Source organism: Cibotium barometz, chromosome 1, assembly GCF_041138505.1.
Source record: "Cibotium barometz isolate CiBa-2024 chromosome 1, ASM4113850v1, whole genome shotgun sequence".
In the NCBI taxonomy this organism is placed as follows: domain Eukaryota; kingdom Viridiplantae; phylum Streptophyta; class Polypodiopsida; order Cyatheales; family Cibotiaceae; genus Cibotium; species Cibotium barometz.
Genome location: NC_141046.1, coordinates 82,725,244 through 82,732,436, shown reverse-complemented (window position 1 = coordinate 82,732,436; position 7,193 = coordinate 82,725,244).

Sequence of the window (7,193 nt, the reverse complement as noted above, 5' to 3'; positions counted from 1 at the left end):
AGGTTAAAAAAAAAGACCATAAACCACACTTTACCTCCTAGATTGCTTGATTCTTTAATCAAAGTAGAGGCCCCCAACCAATCAATTGGTTTAGTATGTTGATGAATACTCCAAGGAAGATTGAAGAGAGAGAGAGAGAAGCTCCAATCTCTTCAATTTGTAGAGGATTTTTAGAGGATAATAGAAAATAAGCTTATCTTCGAGTAATACCAGCATAGTTTAGTTCACAGATGAGAATACAAAAGAATGAGGGTCTATTTATAGGTGAGGGAGGCCACTAACTGAATCCAACTGAATTCTAGAATTTTTCAGCTTCAGTTTGGCTGAATTTGGACAAGATTTGGACCAGTTTGGCTCCCTTTTTTATTTGGTTTGATCCAAGAGAGAGGAGAGATAAAAATATCATATTATTTTTTAGTTTGAAACTCATCCACACATGTGAAATAGGAACCTCCTTGAAGGGCCCCCTTCTCCTTACCAATGTGTCAAAAATGAATGATTACTCGAAAATATCTCATTTTTTTATTAATACTTCATAATTTTTAACTAATAAATCTAGTACTCAGTCAAGTCTTCATCTTATGTGGGAATTTACTCATTTTTGGGTATTTTCTTTTGTTCTTTGGATTTATCTTATCCCAACACTTGGATTAATCTTATTGGTCCATAGGAACCTTAATCCAAAATTTTCAGAAAATCTTGACCCTTAGGGGTTAAGGTCTTCTAAATCATTTTTAATTAATTCCAATTGCATCTTGGAAAATCTATTTTGATTTTCTATTTCAGGGAAACATTTTTTTTTATTTTTGTAGAATTTATTTATCCAAAAATATCCCAATATTGATTTACCACTCTCTAGAAATTTTTATCTCACTAGGCCAAACAAGGAAAAATAATATTTTCTTGTATTCAGAAACATAGAACGATTACAAGGGATTGAAGTAGAGGCTTATTTGTTATTCAGGCTGAGAAGGAATCTTACATCCTCTCCCACTTGAAAAATGCGAGATGTCCTCATCTCACAAAGTGGGGGTAATCTTTTGCCAATTCTTCTTCTTTCTCCCAGGTGGCATCTTCTAGAGGGAGGAACTTCCACTTTACTAAGAATTCTCTGAGGACTCAACTTCTGAGAATCTTCTCCCGAACGTCAAGGGTTTCCTCAAGTTGGAGTACCATCTAGCCTTGAGTTGAAGAGATCAATTGTTCATCATCAAGCATGTGACTCGGGTTAGGTACATACTTCTTAAGCAAACTGACATGGAATACATCATGTACCTTGAGATGGGGAGGTAGAAGAAGTTTGTAGGCTAGATCGCCCACTTTCTTTATGACAGCATACGTCCCACAGTATCTGGGAGAGAGCTTCTTGTACTTCCCTAAGGATAAGGAACTTCTTTTTGGTCGTACGAATGAAGACCATATCTGACTCTTAAAACTCTCTCTCACCTCTTTTTATCTACATAATGCTTTTGTCTGTCTTGGGCTGCCTTTATATCTTTACGGATTGATTGCATCTACCGGTCCATATCATCAAGCATTTGTCTGGACATTTCAAACTCTGATCAATGGGTCAAACCAAGCCAACGGTGTAAGGCAATCTTGTCCATACAAAGCTTTGAAAGGACTCATCCCAATTCTCCGATGATAAGAAGCATTGTACGCAAATTCGACCAGATGCAAATGAATTAACCACTTCTTGGGTTCCCTGCCACAGCACGATCGAAGGATATCTTCTATCACTTGATTCACCCTTTCCGTCTGGCCATCTGTTTCGGGGTGATAGGCTGTGCGACTGAGATCCAAGAAAGTTCCTATTGCTTCAAAGAACGTAGTCCAGAATTTTGATGTGAATTTGGGATCTCTGTCACTTACTATCCTCTTGGGTAAACCATGCAATTTGAAGATCTCCTTAAGGAAAACTCTTGCGACATCCATTGCAGAGTATGTTTCTTTCACTAGAATCAGATGGGCAGCTTTAGTTAGCCTGTTAACTACCACAAAAATGGAGTTGTAACCTGATTTCTTTGAAGGTAATCTAGTGACAAAGTCCATACTGATGCATTCCCACTTCATCTGTGGAATGTCTAGAGGCTACAGTTTCCCTAGCATCTTGACTCTCTCTGCCGCCTTGACTCTTTGGCACATCAAGCATTTCCGCACATGATCAAGCACATCCTTTTTGAGTCCTGGCCAGAAGAAGCTTTTCTTCACAGACATATAGGTTTTTATAAACCCTCGATGTCCAGCTATCAGGATATCATGGGGTTCTCTCAGAATTCTTCCCTTTATTCCCTCATCATTGGGGATACATAGCCGATTATTATAATACATGCATCCTTCATCCAGTTTGTATCCAAGAACTTGACTCATTTCCTGAGGAGTCTTGCTTTCCTGCATCAGAAGGGTAGCAATAGGGGCAAGGAATTTGTCCTGCAAGATTTTCTCCTTTGCTTCATTGATCAATGGATTTGACACCACTGTTATTGCAAGCAAGGAGGCTTTTCTGTTGAGCGCATCTGCAACCACATTAGGGGGACAAAATCTCTTCCTCAAATAGGTTTTAAGGTCGTTCCAGGAGACTGAGTATTCTTGTCCTCCAGACGGTTGGTGTCACAATTTCTACCCTGGTTGTTTCCACTATTTTTAGCATGGCAAGAGCCATTTTGCTTCGCTCATTGTAGCCTTGACATCAAAATATTTTCCATAGCTTCCACCCATTTCTCCACAGCCTTGCCCAGGTTCTCCCCTTCTCCCCTTCTCCCTTGAAGGGTCCTAGCTAATTTCTATAAAGAGCCTTGCCTAGGTCCTAGCTAATTTTGATGAAGAGCCTTCCGAACGATGGGGTCAAGCTCATCATCTTCAGAGAGAGGGTCTGGTTGATGGCCACGGTTTCCTCGTCTCACGATTCTGCCAAAAATGATATATTATTAAATTTTTATTTTTATATCATCCACAAGATCTTAAGACTTAAGGGATTCAGAAAACAATTTCTTAAACAATATAAATGATCTTATTGGATGTCAGGTCCCTATCCCCACCGCGCAACAAATTCAAGGGTGCTAACAGCAGAAGTAGCACTTCTTGCGCGGGCCAGGTCCCACACTCGGGGCCTTGCCCACGGATATCTGGACAAGAGACTAATCCATCGATTCTTCCAAAAACGAACCCGGAAAAACTTCTCTTGCCCGGAAAGCACGGACGATTCCTCCAGGATAACTTTTCTCTAACGTAGTCAAAAGCCTTAACTAACTAAACTGATTTGACCGAACCCGTAAGTCCCATAGTCAGGATTAGGGAAAAGATTATACTTGGATCATAGAGACCAACGCTTTTTTCCTCATTGAGAGGCACAGCTGCTGATTCTTTTCCATAAAACAATTTTTGTCTGGGATTTACTTCATCTATCGAACCAAAACAGAATTGAGTCTCAATTTAGGAATCCATCAGTCCAACCTAACCCCATCCAGTCCCATGGGTTAGCCAACCGCCCAACCGCCCAACCATTGTAGTGATGGGATCCAATTAAGAATTTGGTTAGGTTGAGTCTCAATTTAGGAATCCATCAGTCCAACCTAACCCCATCCAGTCCCATGGGTTAGCCAACCTAACCCCATCCAGTCCCATGGGTTAGCCAACCGCCCAACCACTGTAGTGATGGGATCCAATTAAGAATTTGGTTAGGTTGTCCCAGGTACCAGGGAAAAGAGTTCCCATGTCCCCTAGCCGGATATTCATGCAAACTTAAAACTAGTCACACCACTTACACACCTAATATGAAATTGCCTTTTTCACAGATTCAACAGTCTGTAAAACAATAATTTAATGAATTTAGTTAGGTTGTCTCGGGTACTAGGGAAAAGAGTTCCCATGTCCCCTAGCCGGATATTCATGCAAACTTAAAACTAGTCACACCACTTACACACCCAATATGAAATTGCCTTTTTCACAGATTCAACAGTCTTTAAAACAATCATTTAATGAAACCATAGTGTCACTGAACATAATCCTCTAATTATACAGTTGAATCCTTATTTCCAAACATTCCTTCATCGGTGTACTTATGGCATCAATGGCAACCAGAACGCTCACCCCTTGTCCACTCAGGGGCCTTTTCGATAGTTCCTAGCTCATAGTAACCAGCAAGTATTCACTTTAACAAAAATGGAGTTTTCGTTGAAGATCAGCAACATCAACCAACAGATCCATATAAAAGAGCCATGGACTCATCCGTTGAGGACTAGCAAGGTCAATCAACCAAATCCATGCCCGAATTCAGAAAAGAGCCATGGACTCATCCGTTGAGGACTAGCAAGGTCAATCAACCAAATCCATGCCCGAATTCAGAAAACAACTCTTACTCCTTGTTCCAATATCTTCCCCGACGTACGTGTGGGTATCTTTGGTGACCCAGAGCCCGAGCACCGTATGGTCAGCACCCTCTAGGATCCTTCGCAGGTCACCTAGTGCTTCACTCATAGGCCGCTTCCTTAGTCTCTCATCCACTGTACTGGAAGCTCAAATCAAACCGAGGCTGGTCGAGACCTCGGCCGACCTTGCTATGTGAGACGTCCTCCGTTGACTCTCCGTCAACTTTAACAGATAGGTCTCCACCATGACCTCATTCACAAGACGATCAAAATGCTTCCCCAGTACTCTTGACATAAAACAGTCATTTAAAAATAGATTTCACATACAAATACAGTTCCAACAATATTTCCATCTTTTCTCAATCTTCCCATAAATTTTTTTCTTCATCGATCCCAATCACATCACATCCAATCGCATCATCCACACATCAATCCACATCATCCATACATCCATCCATATCATCCACATCATCCATACATCCATTCACGTCAATCCACATCATCCATACATCCATTCACGTCAATCCATACATCCATTCACGTCAATCCACATTATCCACACATCAACCCACATCATCCATACATCCATCCACATCATCCACATCAATCCACATCATCCATACATCCATCCACATCAATCCATATTATCCACACATCCATCCACATCTTTCATACATCCATGCACATCAATCCACATCATCCATACATCCATCCACATCAATCCACATTATCCACACATCAATCCACATCATCCATACATCTATTCATGTCAATCCACATTACTCACACATCAACCCACATCATCCATACATCCATTCACGTCAATCCACATTACCCACACATCAATCCACATCATCCATACATCCATCCACATTATCCACACATCAACCCACATCAATCCACGTTCATTTCATAAGTATTGATGAGAGTAACTCTTTTGAAATAAAAATAAATTTCTTTATGCATCTTTCTATGCATAAAATCGAAATTGATGAGAGTAACTCTTTTGAAATAAAAATAAATTTCTTTATGCATAAAATCGAAATTGATGAGAGTAACTCTTTTGAAATTAAAATAAATTTCTTTATGCATATTTCTATGCATAAAATCGAAATTGATGAGAGTAACTCTTTTGAAATTAAAAAAAAATCTTTATGCATCTTTCTATGCATAAAATCGAAATTGATGAGAGTAACTCTTTTGAAAAAAAAAATCTTTATGCATCTTTCTATGCATAAAATCCAAATTGATGAGAATAACTCTTTTGAAATTAAAAAAAATTATTTATGCATCTTTCTATGCATAAAATCAAAATTGATGAGAATACCTCTTTTGAAATAAAAATAAATTTCTTTATGCATCTTTTTACGCATAAAATCAAAATTAATGAGAATAACTCTTTTGAAATAAAAATAAATTTCTTTATGCATCTTTCTATGCATAAAATCAAAATTTGATGAAAATAACGCTTTTATAATCAAAAAAATTCTTTTATGCATCTATTTATGCATAAATTCAATTTTAATGAAAGTAACACTTTTATATTAAAAATATATTTATGCATAAAAATCAATTTTGATGAAAGTAACACTTTTATAATCAAAATATTTCCAATATGCATCTTTCTATGCATAGAAATTAATTCTAATGAAAATAACACTTTTATAATTAAGATATTTCTAATATGCATTTTTATATGCAGAGAATAAAAATAACACTTTTAGAATACACAAGCGGTGGGGATTACTCTTTTTGAATAATAAAAAGATAAAACTTACTTCACCAAATTTAAGAAAATTTTACCATAACCTCCTTTGTATGGCTGACCATTTTTCAAAATTTTCACTCTAAAATTTACTAGAAATTATCCAAGATGATTTAAATCATTCTAATCTAATCAATTTTCACTTTATTGAGAGTAAATAATATGAAAATTTTAATTCCATCAATTTTATTACACATCTAGGATAAAGAAAGGCTGAATTCAATAATGAAGAGAAGGGGGAAAGCCTTTCCAGCAAGGCATAACATCCATTTTCATTTTAAAGAAAGCAAAAATCAGAAAACCATAAAATAAAATAAGAAAAAGTAAAATTTCTAACTTACTAGGAGTTTTGTGAGCTTTCCTTTGGCTTGATGGTTTGAAAGATCTACTCTTGTTTGCAACAAGAGTGGCCACCAATTCTTTTGAAGAGGAAATGGTCAAAAACAAATGAATTAACAATGAATTCACTGTTTTTGGCTCTAGGGAGAAGTAGAGTAACAGTGCATAAAACACTATTAACCATTTACAAAGGGGGAGGCTTCCTTTATAGGAAAAAGTGAGCCTCTAACCAAGCAAACAGATTCTAGAATTTTCCAGATTAGTTTGGTCAATTTTTGACCATTTTTAGGTCAGTTTAGCTTACTTTTTAGATCTAGTTGAATGATAGGAGAGAGGAGAGATGAAAATATGTCATTATTTGTGAGTTTAAAACTCAACCACACATGTGAAATAGGCGCCTCCTTCATGAGGGGAATTCCCCACATTAAGGTGTCAAAAATGCATCATTTCTTCTAAATATCTCTTCTTTTTTTTACTACTAATAACCTTGTCCTTAGTCAACTCTTCATCTTATGTGAGCATTTACTCATTTTTGAGAGGATTTTCTTTTATTCTTCCATTTATCTCCTCCCTACATTTGGATTAATCTAATTGGTCTATAGGAACCTTAATTCAAAAAATTTAGAAAATCTGGACCCTTAGGCTAAGGTTCTTTTTACCTGATTTCAATTTATTTCCAATTGCACATTGGAAATTTCTTTTTGAATATCTGTTTCAAGGGA